The sequence below is a fragment of the Heterodontus francisci genome, chromosome 8 (genome assembly GCF_036365525.1).
Source record: "Heterodontus francisci isolate sHetFra1 chromosome 8, sHetFra1.hap1, whole genome shotgun sequence".
Taxonomy (NCBI): domain Eukaryota; kingdom Metazoa; phylum Chordata; class Chondrichthyes; order Heterodontiformes; family Heterodontidae; genus Heterodontus; species Heterodontus francisci.
In genome coordinates this window covers 15,068,523-15,091,366 of record NC_090378.1, presented here as the reverse complement: position 1 = coordinate 15,091,366, position 22,844 = coordinate 15,068,523, and positions in this window count along the sequence as shown.

Here is a 22,844-nt window from a genome sequence, read left to right as displayed (position 1 = left end):
AGAAAATGAAAGCCTCCTCTTTATTCTTATACAACCCTTGCATGTATTGGCCCCTCTTGCTTTGTATAAAAGAATGTTAGATCAAAATAAAATAATCTTTTCGATTCCACAGACTACAGAAGAGACGCTGCCTCCCAAGGACACAAGTAATATCCGGAGAATGAAAGGACTCACATTTATTTCATGCCTTTCACAACCTCAATATGTCTTGAAGTTATTTACAGTCAATGAGGGTTAGATTCGGGGATGTGGGCAGGAGGGGAGTTGTCCCCTCCTGTGTTCGTATTCTTATTTCTTGAGCTTTTTTGGTTCACAGGTGCCTGCCACTTCTGTTTGAAATAAGCTTTCCAGTGCTTTCGTCCTGTTTTACTTGCCATTAATCTCTTTTTTTGGTAGTTTTTATTACCCCCCAGCTGGAGTTATGGTAGTAGAGTTGATTTTCGTCCACATCAAAGCATGACTTCCTATATACACATTGTTTGCTCCGTGGGTGCAGTTTATTTACAGCCAGTGAGAGTTAGGATTAGGTTTAATTTAACTCAATCTTGTGTGGCTAAATACAACTTTATATTTATATTTAGAGATACAGCACTGAAACAGGCCCTTCAGCCCACCGAGTCTGCGCCGACCAAGAACGACCCATTTATACTAACCCTACAGTAATCCCATATCCCCCACCTACACTAGGGGCAATTTACAACGGCCAATTTACCTATCACCTTTCAGTCTTTGGCGGTGGGAGGAAACCGGAGCACCCGGCGAAAACCCACATGGTCACAGGGACAACTTGCAAACTCCGCACAGGCAGTACCCAGAATCGAACCCGGGTCCCTGGAGCTGTGAGACTGCGGTGCTAACCACTGCGCCACTTGTCCCTCTAAAACATATACTGAACAGGTAACGTTCCTTTCAATACAAGCCATGTTTTTTATTTATCGGTTACAATAGATTTAACACTGGTACAGAATCACAGGATTTAGGATTTTATCTTATTCCACTGAGCAGGCAGCAAGGATAACCGCCCAAAGCCATTGGGATCCTTCTTTATAGATACATGTTGGATCCCAGTGTTGTCATTGGGACCTGACTGCAATTTTAACTGGTGGCCAGAGGAAGCTGATCTGGCTCTCTTGCCAAGTGGAGACTGCAGGAAGCGGGCTCCAGGGCTAGAAGGGCCCTAAACAGGCAAGTTGTTTTCCTCTCTTAGTCATTCCTTTGTGACCATTACAATGAAATTTCAGCCTCTGCTGGCGAGGGCCCTGAAGCTGATGCTTTTACCTACCTTGTGTCATTTGGCCTCCCCCAGGTCGCACAATTTTGAGCCACTTCCTGCGCAGAATGAATGAGGGGGCGAAGGTTGGCTTGTGCAATTTAAATAAGGCCTGGGAGTTAAAATAACCTGGGCCTCATTTCTGGAGTAGTGGTTGAGCTTTCAACTCACATTGCTGCAGCCGCTCAAAACATGACCAGAGTTAAAATCTGGAGCTTGGATTGCTTTTTTTTTCTTATCATGCTAACTGGATTTGAGTTCTCATTCCAGGAGTTGGATTTCGAAAAGCAAAGCAAATGATCTAGCTCATAACAACCTAACTTGCATTCAGTTGAATATAGCTCATGGCGTACACAAATCATAACAATTCCAGGTGAGCTAGTCTCCGTATAAAATAATGTTCTAAACTTGGAATCCTTAATTATCCTTTAATAATTATCACTAATGGTGTAATATTGCTGTGTTGAATGATAATGAGGCACCTGAACCAGATGACATTTTCCTGTTGCAGCTGAGTGAATTAAATATTCCCCCCTGCTATCTTTATATCTTAGGATTTTAGCAAAGTAGAAAGGTGGATGTGATCAGATGTTATATGAGATGCTCTGGTTCATCATTTTATAGGAGGCCTTAAAAAGAATTAACATTTATACAGCACCTTCCATAATCTCAGGATACCCCAAAGTGCTTCAAAGCCAATGAAGTACTTTTGATGTGTAGTCGCTATTGGAATCTGTAAAATTGCTCACTGCCATTTGCAACAGAATTTAAAACAAAAATTGTTGGGATGTGAGCATTGCTGGCTATGCCAGCATTTATTACCCATCCCTAATTGCCCTTGAGAAGGTGGTGGTGAGCCGTCTTCTTGAACCACAGCAGTCCATGTGGATGTACAGTGCTGTTATGGAGGGAGTTCCAGGAATTTGGCCCAAAGGTGATGAAGGAACAGCAATATATTTCAAAATCAGGATGTTGTGTGACGTAGAGGGGTGCTTGCACGTTATGGTATTTCCATGTGTCCGCTGCCCTTGTCCCTCCAGGTGGTGGAGGTTGCGGGTTTGGACGGTGCTGTTGAAGGAGTCTTGGTGAGTTGCTGCAGTGCATCTTGGAGATGGTGCACACTGCAGCCATTGTGCACTGGTGGTGGAGGAAGTGAATTTTTAAGGTAGTGGTTGATTACGGATCGAGTGGGCTGCTTTGTCCTGGATGGTGCCGAGCACCTGACTTTGCCGTGTGGAGATGTCTTTGAGTCACGAGGTGAGCAGTTCTCCGCAAAATGTCAGCTTCTGTCCTGCTCTAGTAGCCACAACATTTGTGTAGCTAGTGCATATGAGTTTCTTGCTGGGGGTGCTGTTCTTTGAATGGAATGTCAAACTAATACCTTGTCTGCACTGTCAAATTTTCAGAAGATTAGGAATCTCATGACACCATTCATGGAAGCGCAGAGCATGCTCCTGGTATCATGGCCAACATTTCCTCCTCAGCCAGTTAAAAACCAGATTAACTGACCATCCATCTCATTGCTGTGCTGTAGGAACTTGCTGTTCACAAAATGGCATCTGCATTCACTTACATTTTTCACCAGCTATTTCCTTGGAGCTGCTGATGCCGTGACATTATGGGGGTGCAGCAGAAAACTCTTCCTCTGATATCCTATGTGCCTTTAGGTACCACTGACCCCTGCTTCCGTGCAAACCACCATCCCGCGTTTTCCACCATCAGTGGCGCTGACCTCAATCCACTTGCCCCAGTGCTCTGAAATTCCTTGCCTAAATCACTCTGCCTGGCCAATTCTCTCCTCAATCACCCCTCTGGCCTGAGCCTTATACCAATCTGGTTTCCTTTTTGAGAAGCACCTTGGCCTACTTTCGTGGAACTATACAGCACAGAAGGGCACCATTTGGCCTTTCGTGTCTGTGCTGGCTCTTTTGTAAAAACTATCCAATTGGTCCCACTCACCTCCACTGTTACTTCAGTTTTGCTGCATTAAAGCTGCTACACAAGACCAAGATGTTGTTTATGAAAACCTAAGAGTTGCAAATGGTTCTATACAACAAATTTGGATGAGCAGTGACAGTTGCCTATAGTTTGTAGGTCACAAACCTCAGATCTGCAGCTCCTGAAAACCAGCGTTAACCAGGATTTTAGAAGGCATCCGTCCGCCTCGGAAGATGATGGACTGCACTCGGGCTGTATGTCACTTCTGAGTTGAACATTGTCGCTTGTGGCTGTAGAGGTTGACTCGTGAGTGGTTGGCACAGATAAAAATCATTGGCCTGAGGTTGATGGATGTTTTTTCCTTCTGCCCGGCTCTCTTTTCCACCATCTGGTCATTTCTTTGGTCCTCTGCTTTTTCCACGCCTTTCCTGACTGCCATTCTCCAGAAACTGCCATCAGCGGCAAGGACGTCCCATGCATCGACTCCGATCCCGGTCAATTTGAGGTCACGCTTGCAGACATCCTTGAAACTGAACTGGAGCAGCCATTTAAATACCGCGGCTACAAGAGCAGGTCAGAGGCTAGGAATCCTGAGGCGAGTAACTCACCTCCTGACTCCCCAAAACCTGTCCACCATCTACAAGGCACAAGTCAGGAATTTTAATGGAATACTCTCCACTTGCCTGGATGGGTGCAGCTCTAACAGCACTCAGGAAGCTTAAAACCATCCAGGACAAAGCACCCTGTACACAAACATTCACTGCCTCCACCATTGACACACAGTGGCAGCAGTGTGTACCATCTACAAGATGCACGGCAGCAACACAGCAAGGCTACTCAGACAGCACCTTCCAAACCCGTGACCTCTACCATCTAGAAGGACAAGGACAGCAGATGTATAGGAACACCACCATCTGCAAGTTCCCCTCCAAGCCACACACCATCCTGACTTGGAACTAAGTCGCCGTTCCTTCACTGTTGCTGGGTTAAAATCCTGGAACTCCCTTCCTAACAGCACTGTGGGTGCACCTACCCCAGACGGACTGCAGCGGTTCAAGAAGGCAGCTCACCACCACCTTCTCATGGGCAATAAGGGATGGGCAATAAATGTTGGCCTGGCCAGCGATGCCCACATCCCATGAAACGAATAAAAAAAAAGTTGTCCATGCTTTACTACTATAAAGGAGGGTGCTCAGAACACAAGCCTGGTAAACATGGAGCTTTGTATTTTCGGTTAGTTTGCTGTTGGTGCACGCTCGTCCTCTCAACATTGACATGACAGCTGCAGCTTTGGCAATCCTGGTGCTGACCAGGGATTTATATCAGTTTAATGTGGCACCTATGGCTCAGTCGCCTCTGAATCACAGGGTTTTGGGTTCAAGCCCCATTCCAAGACTTGAGCACAAACATCAAGGCAGGCACTCCAGCACAGTACAGAGGGAGTTGTGCTGTTGGAGTTGCTATCTGTCAGATGAGATGTTAAACAGAGCCCCTGCCTGCCCTCTCAGGTGGATGTAAAAGATCCCATGGCACTATTTTGAAGAAGAGCTTGGGAGTTATCCCGGCTGTCCAGGCTAATATTTTTCCCTCAGTTGACATCACAAAAAACAGATTGTTTGGTCATTATCACATTGCTGTTTCTGGGAGCTTGCTGTGTGCAAATTAGCTGCTGTGTCTCCTACATTATAATAGTGCTCACATTTCAAAAGTAGCTGTTAAGTGCTTTGAGAAGTGGTTGTGAAAAGTGTTATATAAGTGCTAGTCTTTACTCTTTTTTTATCACAACTTCCTTACTCCTCTCATTCCCTCAGAGGGAACTGATGTACTGTCGATCTTGTTGAAGCTGAGATATCCACCCGAGGTGATGACGACGCCGGTCGATAACTTAACATCTTATGAGATTTCTGTGCACATGTTTTCTCATTTTTCGAAGCAAGATGGGGAGAGAGCAGCCATTTGTATTGAGTTCATCTGCATCTTTCCCCAGGGATGAGGTTAACGGCCATCAATCTGTCCAAATCAGGATTAGAGCTGACATGCAATGGTACTTCAGTGTCTTTCCTCATTCACTGATTAAGGACTGTGTTAGATTCAACGGGGAAACAGGAATCTGATAAGGGAATTGTCTCTGATTTTTTTTCAATTCGTAGTATAGCTAGATAAGCACCCAAAGCTTTCCATCATCGTTGACAAGCTGGTGGGGATTCCTCATTCGTAGTAAGATCCTATCTGCACACAGGTACTTCCCATGTTCTACAATACCCAATCAGCCCCTTTATTGCGAAGAAAGCAGAGGAGTTATCCCTGCTGTCCTAGCCAATAATCATCCCTCAATCAACATCACTAAAAAAACACAGATGATCTGGTCATTATCACATTGTTATTTGTGAGAGCTTGTTATGTGCAAATTGGCTGCTGCATTTCCTACATTACAACAGTGACTAGACTTAAAAAAAAAGTACTTCATTGGCAGTAAAGCTGTTTGGGACATTTTGAAGTTGTGAAAGGTGTGATATAAGTGTACGCTTTTCTTTTTCATCTGTGTTACTTCCTTAGTTCATTCTGTGAAGTACCCGATGATGAAGATTTAACTGAGTACTGTTAGTGGTGATGCGAGCTAGGATTCCAGCGTACAGGGAGTAGCCCCCCCCCCCCCCCCCCCCCCGCCCCACTTTATCCTCTCCTACCGGTTGCATTTGTGCTAAACTTTGGACACAAAGACCAGGGTTGGGGGTTGCAGTGGGGTGGGCGGTTGGTTGGGAAGATAAGGAGAATTTCTTTTGAAGCAGCGTATGTTACGGTCTGCAATGCAACATCCCAAGGCGTGTCACAGGAGCAATATAAAGGAAAATTTGACACCGAGCCACATAAGGAGATGTTAGGGCAGATGGTCAAAGAGGTAAGTTTTAAGGAGTGTCTGAAAGGAGAAAAGTGAGGTGGAGAAGCTGAGAGGTGTCGGGAGAGAATTCCAGAGATTAGGGCCGAGGTATCAGAAGCAACAGCCAACAATGGTAGAGTGATTAAAATCAGGGATGCTCAAGAGGCCAGAATTTGTGAAGCACAGATATCTTGGAGGGTTGTGGATCTGGAGGAGATTACAGAGATAGGGAGGGACGAGGCCATAGAGTGATCTGAAAATGGTGTGTTGGCTTTCATTAACAGGGGGATTGAGTTTAAGAGCCGCAAGGTTATGCTGCAGCTCTATCAGGCCCTGGTTCGACCACACTTGGAATATTGTGTTCAGTTCTGGTCGCCTCATTATAGGAAGGATGTGGAAGCTTTAGAGAGGGTGCAGAGGAGATTTACCAGGATGCTGCCTGGACTGGAGGGCATGTCCTACGAAGAAAGATTGAGGGAGCTTGGGCTTTTCTCATTGGAGCGAAGAAGGATGAGGGGTGACTTGATAGAGGGGTACAAGATGATGAGAGGCATAGATAGAGTGGCTAGTCAGAGACTTTTTCCCAGGGTGGAAAGGGCTATCACCAGGGGGCATAATTTTAAGGTGATTGGAGGAAAGTTTCGGGGAGATGTTAGAGGTAGGTTCTTTACACAGAGGGTGGTGGGTGCTTGGAATGCGCTGCCAGCGGTGGTAGTAGAAGCAGATACATTAGGGGCATTTAAGCGACTGTTGGATAGGTACATGGATGATAGTAGAATGAAGGGTAGGTAGTTAGTTTGATCTTAGAGTAGGTTAAAGGTTCAGCACAACATCGTGGGCCGACAGGCCTGTACTGTGCTGTACTGTTCTATGTTCTATGTTCTAAAACAAAGATGATAATATTAAAATCAAAGCATTCTTCAACCCGGAGCCAATGTAGGCCAGCGAGCACAGGGGTGATAGGGCAGTGGGACTTGGCATAAGTTATGATACAAGCAGCAGAGTTTTAGATGACCTTAAGTTTTCAGAAGGTAGAATATGGAAGGTCAGACAGGAGTGCGTTGGAATAGTCAAGTCTAGAGGTAACAATGGCATGTTAAAAAGAGCAACGGTAGGGAGCAGAATGAATTGAATAGTTCTTTCAAAAGAGCCAGCACAGGTATGATAGGCCGAATGGCCTCCTTTTGTCGTGCATCATTCAAATCCAGACTTCAGTTTTATTGTCTTGGTTTGGCAATACACAGGGCTACTGGCTTACTATGACTGAACAGGCTAGATTTTGCTTGATTACGTGTGATTCTGGGATTTGTTTTCCTATATTTTAAGCCTTGCATTATGTCATTCCCTATATTTTGTCATTAGGCTCATTACTTTATGTTGACAGACGACGACGACGGCAACAGCAACAACAACAATGGGCCTTGTTCCGAGGTATTGAACGCGGTGAGATACTGGCCCCACTGCCAGTGTTGATCGGAGAAACCATACGCAGTGATTGTCCATTTACCTCACTGCGGCTGAAAACTCGCATTTGTTTTCCCTGTTGTGGAATATTATGGGATATTTACTGCTGTTTTGGGGGAACTCTGCAGTTTGCTCTATTTTCCATCAAAATGGCAAATCATGGTCTTGATTACAACACTTCGTGACATCATTGTTAGTGTCCAGTGAATAAGGCTGTTTGGCTCCTTTGATCACAAACTTCCAGAACACCGACTCGACCATCTCCCCATCGCTGCCTCTGGCTCATTTCTAAAACAATCCAGTGCCCTGGCCTCAAACTCCATTCCAAGTAACCTATTGCAGCTGTCGATCACAGTCGTCATAAGGAAATACTCCCTTATGCTTGACTTAAACCTTTCCTTCACAGCCCTGTCTTCTCTTCCTCTCCATTCCTGTTGCATCTGAAAGTTTATTCTGGATTTACTTTCGCTGTCTTGTTAAATACCTCTGTTAGATCTCTTCTGAGATCTTGACTTTTTAAAAATTCTTTCCCAGTTTGTGGGCGACACTGGCAAGGTTGGCATTTATTGGACGTCCTAATTACCCTGAGACGGTGGTAGTGGGCCTTCTTCTTGAAACACAGGTAGCAGGTTCGTGTAACTGAGAAACTTGCTAGGCAGTTTAGAGTCCACCATATTCTTGTGGGACTGGAGTCATATCGGCCGATCCAGGTAAGAATTGAGGCTTCCTTCCCTAAAGGGCATTAATTACATAGAATGTACAGTGCAGAAGGAGACCATTCGGGTCCAAATGAGTTTACACTGGAGTTTATAATCCACACAAGACTCCTCCCACTCCTCTTCATCTCACTCTGTCAGCAAATCCTTCTATTCCTTTCACGCTCATGCACTTATCTAACTTCCCTTTAAATGCATCTATGCTACTTGCCTCCACTACTCCTTGTGGTAGCAAGTTTCACATTCTCATCACTCTCTGGGTAAAGATGTTTCTCCTGAATTCCCTATTGGATTTATCAAAGACTTCCGTATATTTATGGCAGTTAGTTTTGGTCTTCCTTACAAACGGAAACAAGTTCTCTATGTCGACCTGCCAAACCTCTTAAAGAACCAGAAGGGTTGTTACAACAATCTAACTCCATCATGAACATTTTTAAAAAATTTATTTCCTGATTTGAGTGAATTGAAATTCACAAACCATGGGAGGATTTGTACTCAAGCTCGACTGGAATATTAGTCCAAGCCGTTGGATTACTAGTCCAGTAACAAAACCACCATACCACTGGAACTCATGATAGCGTAGTGATTATGCTACTGGATTAATGATTTTAAGGATGAAGATCTGTAGCCAATTGAATTGCTCCTCTTGCCTTCTAACTTACTGTCACTCACACAAATCATGTCCTATAGACTGCCAGCTTCACTGTCAGGAAGCACCAATGCACCCACAATGACAGGCTCAGAGTCACAGAATCATAACTGCACAGAAGGAGGCCATTCGGCCCTTCGAGTCCATGCTGGCTCTTTGCAGAGCAATCCAATCAGTCCCTCAAGTGCCCATCCAATGTCCTTTTGAAACAATTCATCATCTCTGCTTCCAGCACCCTGGTAGGCAGCGGGTTCCAGGCTAATACCACTTGTTGCTTAAAAAAAAAGGTCTTCCTCGCATCTCCTGCTCAAATTCTTAAATCTGTGTCTCCTAATCCTTGTACCATCTGCTAATAGGAATAGCTTTTCTTTGTCTACCCTATCCAAACCTGTCAGAATATTGTACACCTCTTTCAAGTCTCCCCTCAATCACCTTTGGTCCAAGGAGAAAACCCCAGCTTCTCCAAACTAACCTTGTAGCTAAAATCCCTCATCCGTGCAACCATTCTGGTAAATCTCTTCTGCACCCTTCTCATGCTCAGATTGTGTTCGATTGGTGTAAGTTCTCCATCAGTTCTCACCTTCCTATTCCCACTCGTCATTCCAGCACCACCATACAATTTTGGCCTGCAGCAAATCCCAAATGCTCTGGACCTTATTCTCAGCTGTGGCTCAGTGATAGCACTTTTGGTATCATGAAGGTTCTGGGTTCAATCCCACTCCGGAGACTTAAACACATAATCCAGGCTGAGGCTTCTGTACTGAGGGAGTGTTGCACTGTTGGTAAGTACTGTCTTTCAGATGAGATGCTAAACTGAGTACTGTTGGAGCTTGCTGTGCAAAAACTAGCTGCTACATTCCCTAGATTGCAACAATTACTGCACCTAAAATGTACTTCAATGGCTGTAAAGTGCTTTAGGACATCCTGAGGATGTGAAAGGTACTTTATAAATACAAGTCTTTCTTTCTTTGAAACTCATCTCTTTCTTAGCAACACTGTCTGGACTAAATAAACCTCTCAGGTGAAACATAGTGATCCTATCCACCTAATTGTTCTGAATACCCTTCCCCTTCAATATTACACTCACTTCCATCTATTAACCATACTCCCTAGGACATTTTAGTTACTGATTTCCGCCAGTGCCTCTCAGTCCATTATTTCATTTTAAATGCTTTTATTTTACATCGAAATCTGGTCCTTGTCTCAAAATCTTATTATGCAAATCCTAGATTCAAATTTGGATCTAATATAACATCTTGCAAGAAAAAAAGACAGAGATTTTGGCTGTTATAAAGGACACAATTGGAAATCTGCTGTAAATAGCAAGACAAAGGAAACCTTCACCTGAATATGTCGGGCCCAACTAAACTGCAACAAAACAAAATTAATAATTAATTGTAACTCCTGCTAAACTCTACAGAGAAGGAAGGAATCATTTAGTGGGAAATGAATGCTCTCTCATAGTCCCTACAGCTGCTTGCTCAACAGCAATATACCGGTTGCAGGAACAGACATCGTATACCTATTCATGGTCTGAATCATCAGTGCCAATCCTCTGAGGATTTAGTCAACTTCTCATATGTGCTCTCCAACTGGGATCATGCCCTAAATTTACATGCAAATGTAACAATAGTATTATGCATACAGTTCTTGGAGTCTTCACTGCAAGAGAGACATGTAGAATGCTAATGAGTTTGTATATCTCGGGCACTGGATTCTTGAACAAGGTACCTTTTCTGGCTAGTAGATGCTTTTGTTGTACAGGATGTGTCAGTCATCATGCCTGTGAGGAAGTCAGTGAAAGATAAGGTCAATTAGGTCTTAGGAGGAAAAGCAACTTGCTGTGGTCAATGACTCACCAACACTTGTTTCCTTCCTTAAGGGAGAAGTGTTAATATGGTGTCGTAACATTATGCATACAAATAAATATGAACAACACAGCCCTGAGATTAGTAAGTGATGTTACTGTATAGCTACTTAACTCGCTCATAACAAACCGCTTGCTGTTATTTTAACAACAGATGGCGCATCCTACGAAACAGAAGAGAGAGGAACTTGATCTGAATCTGTGATAACGTCTCTCACAGTCTGTCAGGAGTGTGATGAAATACTCTGCTCGTCTGGCTGGGTCCAGCTGCAATAAAGCTCAAGAAGCTCAACACCATCCAGGATACAATAGTCTGCTTGATTCATGACTTGGTGCTGGCCTCAGTATTCCCTCCCATCAACTGCCATGGGTGCACCATGGCTGCAATGACTCACCGATTTACTCTGACGGGGCCTTTCTTCCCCATGTGTGCAACCACCTCGAATGGAAGGAGCAGCAACATCATGGGAGCACCATCACTTTCAAGTTCTCCTGCAAGTCCCACACCTTCCTGGCTTGGACATATATTGCCATTCTTTCATCGCCATTGGGTCACAATACTGAAATTTCCATCCAGCATCATCGTGAAAGCACCACGATAACAGAGGGAAGGCCCACCACCACTTTCTCTGGGCACCTAAAGATGGGCAATAAACATCGCTATTGCCATCATTGCCCACATCCTGAGAACAAATTATAGGAAGAGGTTGTCACTTAGTGAAGCTTACAATAAAGGAATGCAATACAAACTCAGAGAATTTTGCTGAGTCGTGCAAGCGAAGATAGTTCCAGGTTTGATCCTGAGTTGGTTGAGTTAGTTGCTCTTGACTGAGTCATTTCTAGTCAATAACACCTCATCTCCAGGAAGAACCATCATAGCTGAGCCTCATGTTGCCCCCCTCCTCCTACATTCAGCACCTTTCCTGCTGAGGTCATTGGGGAATAATCAGGCTTGGGAACCCTGGATGGTTTTCACCACCTCTTAATCTGAGAGGGATGGGCATAGGGGCTCACAATTCTCTATTTAACAGTATCAGCTGTGGCTCATTGGTAGCACTTATGCCTCTAAAACATAAGTTTGTGGATTAAAGTCCCATTCTAGAGACTTTAGCACAAAGTCTGGGCTGACATATCCAGTGCAGTGCTGAGAGAGTGCTGCACTGTCAGAGGTGCTGTCTTTTAGAGGAGATGTTAAACTGAGGCCCTGTTCATAGGAACATAGGAGCAAGAGTAGGCCATTCAGCCCATCAAGACTGCCCCACCATTCAATACGATCATGGCTGATCATCCACTTCAATGCCTTTTTCCCACACTATCCTCATATCCCTTTATGTCATTGGTATTTAGAAATCTGTCAATCTCTGCTTCAAACATACTCAATGACTGAGCTTCCACAGCCCTCTGGGTTAGAGAATTCTAAAGATTCACAACCCTCTGAGTAAAGAAATTTCTCTTCATCTCTGACTTAAGTGGCTTCCCCCTTATTTTGCAATTGTGTTCCCTATCAGGTGGATCTAAGAGATGCCCTATTTAAGGAATTCCCAATTGCCAAGTAAAAATCTTTGGAACATTTTCGACATTAAAAGGTATCACATCAATGCAAGGAGTTGTCATTGCTTAGTTAGCAGTAGCCCAGTACAAATCAACTCAGAATCTCACAAGTTGGGAAGGAAGAAACTGGGAAATACCCCTAGAGCTTTGCTAGGTGGGACTACAGATGGAAACTAAGGCTATATTACTATAGCGTTGACTCCACAACCTGTTTCCTAGTCCAGGATAGCTCAATGTAGGAATGGAGTCCCACAAAATCATTGTTATTGAAAGAAAGACTTGTACTTATATAGAAATCTTCTCTCAAATAGTGCCATGGGATCTTTTATATCCACCCGAGAGAGCAGACGGGACCTCGGTTTAAAGTTTTATTCAAAAGACGGCACCGCCGACAATGCAGAACTCCCTGTTTAGTACTGCACTGAAGTGTCAGCCTAGATTGTTTGCTCAAATCTCTGCAGTTGGAATTGAACCCATGATGCTCTGACTCAGAGCCAGAGTGCTACCACTGAGCCATGACTGACAAAAGGTCACTTTGGGGCCTGAAAAGTGCAGGAGGAAGCATAACGTTAGAGCAGGGTAGGACAAGAGCAGGGGGTGTTTTTGGCGATGAGAACCTGATATTAAATTACAATGTCCTGACGATTGGGATGAAAAACTGGGCCCTTCCTGTTCTCTATGCCTTGACGCACAATTCATTTTCAGTGTAATCCTATGGATTAAGTTAATCTAATCAAGCACTCGCCCTGCCAATTCTACTCAGGCTCATCGATCTTAAATCGACATAACGTACTGTCAGCTCTCACATGCAGCATTCTGCATGAAATACAAAGAAAAGATGCTGGAAATACTCTGCAGGTCTGGCAGCATCTGTGGAGAGAGAAGCAGAGTTAACGTTTCAGGTCAGTGACCTTCCATCAGAACTGGCAAAGGTTAGAAGTGTAATAGGTTTTAAGCAAATAAAGCGGGGGTGGGGGAAAAAGAAAACAAAAGGGGAAGTGTTGATAGGACAGAGGGTCAGAGAGATTAACTGACAAGGAGGTCCTAGGGCAAAGACAAAGGCAAAGAGTGTGCTAATGGTGTGGTGAAAGACAAAGCATTAGTGCAGAGTGTTATATGACAGAATAATGAATAGCCCTAGCCAAAAGCACATACATGAAAAAAGTGGGCAGGCACAGTGAAAAATGAATGATGAAACAAACTAAAATAAAAACAAAAATAAAAAATGGGCCAGTCATGCTCTGAAATTATTGAACTCAATGTTCAGTCCAGAAGGCTGTAACGTGCCTAATCGGTAAATGAGTTCTGTTCCTCGAGCTTGTGTAGATGTTCACTAGGACATTGCAGAAAGCCCAGGACAGAGATGTAGGCATGAGAACTGTGGGTGGTGGGGGGGGGGGGGTGGGTGGTGTGGTGGTGTTGAAATGGCAAGCCACAGAAAGCTTGGGGTCATGTTTTCGGACTGAGTGTAGGTGTTCCGCAATCTGTGTTTGGTCTCCCCAGTGTATTGTTTGGGGCCTTGGATAGTGAGGAGAGAGGAGGTAAAAAGGCAGGTATTACACTTCCTGTGATTGCATGGAATGGTGCTGTGGGAAGGGGATGAGGTGTCAGAGGTAATGGAAGAGTGGACCAGGGTGCCGTGGAAGGAACGATCCCTTTGGAATGCTGACAGGGGAAGAGAGGGGAAGATGCGTTTAGTTGTGGCATCACCCTGGAGGTGTCAGAAATGACGGAGAATGATCCTTTGGATGTGGAGGCTGGTGGGGTGGAAAGCGAGGACAAGGCGAACCTTGTTGTGGTTGTGGGAGGGAGGGGAAGGGATGAGGGCAGAAATGCAGGAAATGGGCCGGACATGGCCCTGTCAAGCACAGTGGATGGGGAATCCTCAGTTGAGGAAAAAGGAAGACATATCAGAAGCGCTGCTGTGACAAGTATTGTAATTATAATTTGTAACTTAGTATGTTACAGCCTTGATTTTGTAGTCACTTTCCATAATGGCACTTATGGCCTTATTAATTGCACAACTTTTTTATCTTATGTCACTATGCAGTTCAATTTGTAATGGAGTTCCCAGTATTCACCAATTATAGCTGGCAAAGCACTCGGATGGCTATGGTCTTGTCAGCAGCCAGTAGTGGAGGTAATTTTCTGTCCCATATGTTAATTACATTTGAAATCCACACACTAGGGGCATCTACACATACTATCATACCGAAGTCAGCTGCGAAACTAAGCTTTCTCTAAAAAAAAACAATTTTCTTGAGAGTTAACCTATTCCTTCATTTGCGATCAGTGCTGCCTTAATGGATAACATGTACTATTCTGTAGCAAAGCCAGATTCTGGATTTATTTCTGCAGTTTGCTTTGTATCTTTAGACCAGACATTCCTAAGTCCGGAAATGTGTCCTTGATGTGCAAGTTGGAGGAAAGGAAAGACAATTGCGCTTTCAATGTTGTAACCCCGATCTCTCCAAGTATGACTCCCCCTTCGGGAGTGCAGGATCGATGATTTTACCTTGCAAGATTGCTAAAAGTCATCCAGGTATCAAAGGACAGAATTAGAAGAAAAATAATTCACACAACGTAAAGGAAAATCTTCCTTGTGAAAAGCAAAGAACGACTTGCGTTGATTAAAGCACCTGTCACAGTCTCATGCACTACAGTCAATGCAGCAAAACTATTGTTGAAACATAGGAGACACAGAAGCTAAGTTTTGCACAGCAAGCTCCTACAAATAGCAATGAAATAAATGATCAGGTCATCTATTTTATTTTAGGAGCATCAGCCACAATTTTGTACTCAAGTCTGTGGAGTGGAACTTGAACCTACAATCTTGTTGTTTTATAAATAGAGGCATAAAACAAAAGCAAGGAAGTCAAGATGACCCCTTAAAAAACACTGGTTCAGCCTCAACAGGAGTATTGTGTCCAATTTTGGCACCACACTTTAGGATGGATACGAAGATATTGGAGAGGGTTCAGAAAAGACTCATGAGAATGGTACCAGAGATGAGGGACTTCAGTTACGTGGATAGACTGGAGAAGCTGGGCAGCAGCTGGAAATGTGCCATGCAGGGAACAAACAGGCCGCACACAAGCAATGCTTTCTTTCAGATACGTCTGTGCAGCCACGCATCAATCTCAACGGACCATGCAGTTCCACAAACCCGCTGCACACAGCAAACAGAAGTTAGAGGGAACATTGATGCTGGGATTCTTCTCCTTACAGAAGAGAAAGTTGAGAGGAAATTTGATCGAGGTGTTCAAAATCGTGAGGGGTCCAGACAGAATAGAAAGAGAGAAACTGTTCCCATTTGTGGAAGGGTCAAGAACCAGGGGACACTTAATTTAAAGTGATTGGCAAAGGAACCAAAGACAACAAGAGGAAAAACTTTTTTACGCAGTGTGTGGTTAGGATCTGGAATGCATTGCCTGAGATTGTGGTGGTGGCAGATTCAGTTGTGACTTTCCAAGAAGAATTTGATAAGCATCTGAAGCGAAAAAATTTGCAGGGCTGCGGGTAGGAGAGTGGGGCTAGCTAAATTGTTCTTGCAGAGAGTTGGAATGGGCTTGATGGGCTGAATGGCCTCCATCTGTGCTGTAACTATTCTATGACTCAGAAACGCCAGTGCTACCCATTGAGCCACAGCTGACATGGCAACCTTAAGACCACCATCAGGCAGTTTGATTTTGCATGGACAGCAATGTTATCAGGAAGGGTGACTGAGCCTAAGAAACTAGAAACATTTTAAAGAAGCTATCCTATACTGCAACGGGAAGAGAGTGGAATTGGCATTCTGGAAGGGGGGAGATCAACTGGGGTGAATATCCTACAAAAGCAAAATACTGCAGATGCTGGAAATCTGAAATAAAAACTGAAAATGCTGGAAATCCTCAACAGGTCTGGCAGCATCTGTGGAGTGAGAAACAGAGTTAACGTTTCAGGTCAGTGACCCTTCATCAGAATACCTTCTGCGTTCAAAGATACCTCATGCTCTTGTGATTGCATTTATTCTTCTTATAATTGGTTGATAATAGAGAACAAATAGCGGATTATATCAGAGCTCAGAAACATTTTATGGATAATTACCACTGACATAAGAAAGTATAAGGATACTCTGTAAATGCAAATACTTTAATCCCTCATGAAAAGACCATTTCACAGCACTAGAAGCTTCGGTTGACCTTGACAAGGTTAAATTTATATCAAACCAAACTGACAGAGGCAAAAAGACCATCGAGCATGTCCCAGTCAATTGCAACTGAGCATCCTGACCTCCCAATCCTCCCTCTCTCCACACAAGATCAAATATTCAGGAAGAGGTAAAACATCAAATTAAAAAACAAAAACTATATAAATACCTATAGAGGATAAAAAAAAGTTCTTCTCTGAACCCTGAAGGAAAATGACTTCCAGGAGATAACAATGATGTTCCGTGTATTTTTGTAATGAAAAAAACTGATAGGTGAAAGGCATATCTGAGGAATGATGTGTCAGTCTATTAACATAATATGGAGACAATTTGTGTTGATCATTAACAACAACTTGCATTTATATAGCACTTTTAATGCAGTAATACATCCCAAGTGCTTCCCAGGAATGTAAGCTGACAAAAGTTGCCACTGAGCCATATAAGATGTTAGGATAGGTGACCAAAAGTTTGGTTAGAGAGGTAGGTTTATAAGGGGCATCTCAAGAGAGGAGAGAGAGACAGTGAAGAAAATCAGGGACACACTACAGGCCACAATGCAGGGGCCTGTACAAAGGTACAGTGGTTGCTGGTGAGCAAGTGGTGACCAAGAAAGACAATGCTGACAGGTATTCCTTTGCTATTCAATGTAATTCTGCTGGTGTAAACCAAAGCTCACTGGGGATTGTGTAGGAAAGTAATTCCGTTAAAGAAATTGGCCTCCAAATTCATTTCGCAGAGTGGCTCAAAAAAGTAATTCCCCAATGTCAAGGGAGACCAGAGAGGCAACCTGCCTGAAGGCAGAGATAACATGAATTACATTCTCCACCCTCCTCAGACCAGCACTGTGAGAATGAACACTAATACAGAAGCAAAACATTGCTGGAAATCTGAAACAAAAACAGAAAAAAACTGGAAATACTCAGCAGTTCAGGCAGCATTTGTGGAGTGTCATACTAGGCCCCCACTTGCCAAGGTTGAGGCACATTAATTTTGTCATGAACATTGATTTTAAACTGTTACTGGAGTAAAGAAAGGACTTGTTAAACAGATCAGCCGTGGCTGGAAAAGACATTTGCACATTAACAGATGGTGATTGGAAGGACAAATGACCATTCCCTGACATTCAACCCACGATGGACCTTGATCACCAGGGATTGTGTGTAAGAGGTGTATTCCAGAGACTGCTAATGTGATACAATCCAAGATGTGGTCAGACCAGTTAGTCACATGACTAACCTGCTTGGCAACCTGGGTTTTCCCTGAATTGTACAAACAGTTTGAATGGAGAGTGTCTGTTTGCTCCTGGACTGAGAAGATCTCTCCTGTCCACTCCCATCTCTTTCTCACAAGCCTCTGAATCCACTGAACACACATGAACCCCAAGAGAGAAAAATCTCCTACAGTGAACAAGGTTTAAGAAGCCCCCCAATAGTCAGAGGGAATTGGAGATGCATATATGTAGGGAAATCACAGATAGGTGTAGGAATTATAGGGTTGTAATAGTAGGTTATTTTAACTTCCCTAATATTGACTGGGACTGCTTTAGTGCTAAGGGATCAGATGGGGAAGAATTTGTTAAGTGTGTCCAGGATAGTTTTCTGAAGCACTAAAGGACTTTAGCAAGGCCTTTGACAAGGTCCCGCGTGGTAGGCTGGTCCAGAAGGTTTGAACACATGGGATCCAGGATGAGCTAGCAAATTGGATACAAAATTGGAGGCAGAGGGTGGTAGTGGAGGGTTGTTTTTCAGATTGGGAGGCTGGTGACCAGTGGTGTGCTGCAGGGATCAGTGCTGGGCGCTCTGTTGTTTGTCATATATATTGATAACTTGGATGTGAATGTAGGGGGCATGATTAGTAAGTTTGCAGATGACACCAAAATTGGTGGTACATTGGACAGTGAAGAAGGTTGTCTAAGGTTACAACAGGATATAGATAAACTGGGAAAGTGGGCAAGGGATCGGCAAATGGAATTTAATGCAGACAAGTGTGAAGTGATGCATTTTGGGAAGTTAAACCAGGGCAGGACATATACAGTGAATGGCAGGGCTCTGGGGAGTGTTATTGAGCAGAGAGACCTTGGGGTGCAAGTACATAGTTCCCTGAAAGTGGCAACACAGCTAGACAGGGCGGAGAAGAAGATATATGGCATGCTTGCCTTCATCGGCCGAGGCATTGAGTACAAGAGTTGGGATGTTACAGTTGTACATAACGTTGGTTAGGCCGCATTTGGAGTACTGTGTGCAGTTCTGGTCGCCGCACTACAGGAAAGATGTGATTAAGCTGGAGAGGGTGCAGGAAAGATTCACAAGGATGTTGCCTGGTTTGGAGGGCTTGAGTTATAAAGAGAGATTGGATAGGCTGGGTCTGTTTTCCCTGGAGCGAAGGAGGCTGAGAGGGGATATGATAGAGGTATATAAAATTATGAGAGGCATAGATAGGGTAGATAGCCAGAGTCTGTTTCCCATGGTAGGGGTGACTAAAACTAGAGGGCGTAGATTTAAGGTGAGAGGGAGGAGGTTTAAAGGGGACCAAAGGGGTAAATCCTTCACACAGGGAATAGTGGGTATCTGGAATGAGCTGCCTGAGGAGGTGGTGGAGGCAGGAACAGTAGCAACATTTAAGAGGCATCTGGACAGGTACTTGAATGAGCAAGGCGTAGAGGGATATGGAATTAATGCAGGCAGGTGGGAATATTATAGATAGGCATTATGGTCGGCATGGACGCGGTGGGCCGAAGGGCCTGTTTCTATGCTGTACGACTCGACTCTAAGAATACTGGTCCCCAATGAAAAGCAAGATCTACCTACAATCAAGGACTCTACAGTGAACTCGAAGATCTGTAACAAAAGCTCTTCAGATATTGCCTCAAACCTTTCCACTTTATTTTTCTTCTGCTTTTTTCTGTCTCTATTTGCTTGTGCGTATCGCATATGCATGCTAACATAGACACGTCGTGTATCCGTAGGCATCAACTGAATTAGAGTTTAAGTTCAAGTTTAATAAATGTCAAGTTTTCTTCTTTAAACCTAAGAAATCCTGTTTGTGCTGGTTTCTTTGCCTTATAATTCAAAAGCGGAGAACAAGGATTCACCAAGGGGGAGCTAAAAACACAGTGTGTTTAAAATTAAACCCAGTTCCAGTAAGACCAGGTGAAGGCTGAGAAGGACCACTGGACAACTTTCTCACCCAGTCATAACACATATTTGGCTGCTAGCGTCCGGATTTGACCCACAGACAAATGAGAGAAATTGGAAGTGGGAAGCCAAATTGTTCCCAATCAAAAAAGAGCAAGATCAATACAGGTTTTCTTGTGGTTGTGAGTCCTCAAATACTAACATGTCTGTAACTGAAGCTAGAAGCTCCCCAAGCCAGGGTGAAGTAACTTGGGATAAGTTAAAAGCACTGTCTATGGAGGAGTTGAGGAAAAGCATTGTGGGATCACTGTACGTGGCAAGGCTAGGAAGTCTGAATTCCTAAGACTAGTGGCTAACCATTTTTCCCTTGAATCTGAAGAAGCAGAAACAGGGTTAGAAGCAGACTCCGACAGGGTATTGCTAGCAAAGATACAAATGGAACTGAGGAAACTTGAATTACAGGAGAAAGAAAGAGAGAGGAAAAAGAGCGATAGAGGCAGGAGATGGAGAAAGAAAGAGCCTTCCAGAAGGAACGTGAAGAAAATGAAAGGCAGGAGAGGGTGAGAAAGAATATTCCGCAAGGAATGTGAAGAAAGTGAGCTGAAGTGGCTTGAGTTCACTAGGGGTCAACAGAGTAACCACAGTGAAAGCATGGCCAATATGGAGGAGCATAATTCAGGGCTGAGTACTGAATTGTTGAAACTCGCTCACCTAATTCCAAGATTCAATGAGGAGGATGTAGAAATTTTTTTTTGTCTGAACTGGCAAGGCAGCTAAAATGTCCAGCTGAGACCTAGCCTCTTTTACTACAAAGCAAGCTAACTGGAAAAGCCCATAAGGTTTATTCCCTGTTGCTAGATGAAAATTCATCAAATTATGAACTAACAAAAAGTGCTATCCTCAGGGCATATGGATTAGTACCCGAAGCCTATCGCCAAAAGTTTAGAACCCTCAAGAAGCAAGCTAATCAAACTTATCTGGAATAAAAACAAGAAATGCTGGAAATACTCAGCAGGTCTGGCATCATCTGTGGAGAGAGAAGCAGAGTTAACATTTCAGGTCAGTGACCCTTCTTCAGAACTAGCAAATATTAGAAATGTAAAAGGTTATAAGCAAGTAAAGTGGGGGTGGGGCAAGAGATACCAAAGGAGAAAGAGTAAATAGGACAAGGTCACAGAATAGCTGACCAGTAGGTCATGGAGCAAAGGCAAATAATGTGTCAATGGTGTGTTGAAAGACAAAGCATTAGTACAGATAGGGCGTTAATGGACTGAAAATTGAAAAGCCGCAAGTACAAACATGATAAAAAAAACGGTGGGTAAGCAAACTGAATAAACTAAGATGAAATAAAATAAAATAAACACAAAAATAAAAAGGAAAAAGAAAAAAAAATAACTGCAAATAAAAGTAAAATGGGGTCCGTCAAACTTATCTGGAGTTTGAAAGAAGTAAGCAGCTGGTTTTTGACCAGTGGTTGAGGGCTCTTAAAGTATAGTTCAGCTATGAGAATCTCAGAAGTAATTCTGTTAGAGGAATTTAAATACTCTCTCCCACTCTCCATAAAGACCCATGTAGAGGAGCAGTGGGTCCAGAGGACCTGGCAAGCGGCCGTTCTGGCCAATCAGTTTGCTTTAATTTATAAGTCGGTTTTCCGGGGAGAACCTTTCCTCATCACCTGCATAAATCTGAAAAGGACAAAGAGTGGGAAGGGGACAGGAGCTCAAGCAGTCCTGAGAGAGAAAGAAAAGCAGGAGACACAGGCGGTTCTCCTCTAGCCAAGAAGGAAGGTGCCATGAGCAGGAGCAAGACCAGGAGACTTGTGTGCTTCCATTGTAGTAAAGCAGGGCATTTAAAAGCTGGCTGCTGGAAACTAAAGGGAAAACCTATAGGGTTAATCAGGGCCCACATGCTCAGTGAATGTGGGAACCTGATGGAAAGCACAGCAGAACAAGCTGTGGCTTTAACTGCAGTAAGAGTGAGACCCAGGAAGCTTATGGCTGCAAGTGCAGGAAAATATAGTAGGATTCCTGAGGGTTATCAGGGTTTTGTGTTTGAAGGAAAAGTTACCCCTCATACCCCTCAAGTGCGGCAAGCAAGCCCATAGTAATCCACAGGGACACAGGGGCCACTAGATCCCTTTTACTGGGAAAAGGTCTCACCTTTCCCCCAGAGAGTGCTGTGAACATCAGAATGGTGGGGAATGGTATTGGAGGGCAGTGTATGCCTCTACCTGTACACCGGGTGCACCTGGAGTGTGACCTAGTTTCGGGACCAGTGACCGTAGGGATTGTCCCTAGTTTGCCTGTGGATGAGGTTGACCTGCTCCTAGGTAGTGATCTGGCGGGGATGAAGGTGGTAGTCCCCCCAGTAGTGAAAGGCAGACCGCAGGAGATTGGAGAGACAGGGCAGTGGCAGGAGACGGACCCCTGCAGTTACCCTGAATGTGTAGTGGATCAAGCCATGATAAAACCAGCTCCCCCAGAGGAGACTGCATTGGCACTGCAGGCAGATGAGCAGGTCTGTCTGTCTGAAACCTTCTTTGGAAAGTTAGCAGACCCAGGGAATGAATTAAATGGATTTTCCCCAGGTGAGGCTCAGTGAGCCGACCCAGTATTGAGAGAGTTAGCACAGGCTGCCCAGTCTGAAAGTGAAACAGAGGGAGTCCCTGATTGCTACTATTTAAAGAATGAGGTACTGATGAGGAAATGGAGTTCTCCTCACAGACCTGACAGCAAGAAATGGACAGTAGTTCACCAGTTAGTGATGCCACAGAGATACCGGGCAGAAATATTAAGAAGGGCCCACGAGACTATAGTGGCTGTACATGCCGGTATACATAAGACAGCAGTTTGACTGGCCAAAACTCCACAAAGATGTGGTGGAGTACTGCAGGAGTTGCCACATGTGCCAGGTTGAGGGGAAACCCCAACCTACAGTGAAACATGCGCCCCTAAGCCCTGTACCAGTGTTAGGAGGACCCTCGAGCAGAGGGATGGTGATCTATAAGGGACTCCCGCCGAGAACAAAAGGGGACAGGCAGGCACAAGGCTGGAAAAGTTTAGAAAGAGAAGGGGAAAAAGTGATCAAGAGGGCAGGATAAAGGAAGTCTGGGAGGAATCCCAGATGAAAACCTCTACTGTCCCGTCAGCCAACCCCAAAAAATGTGAAAAGTTAGACCCCACATC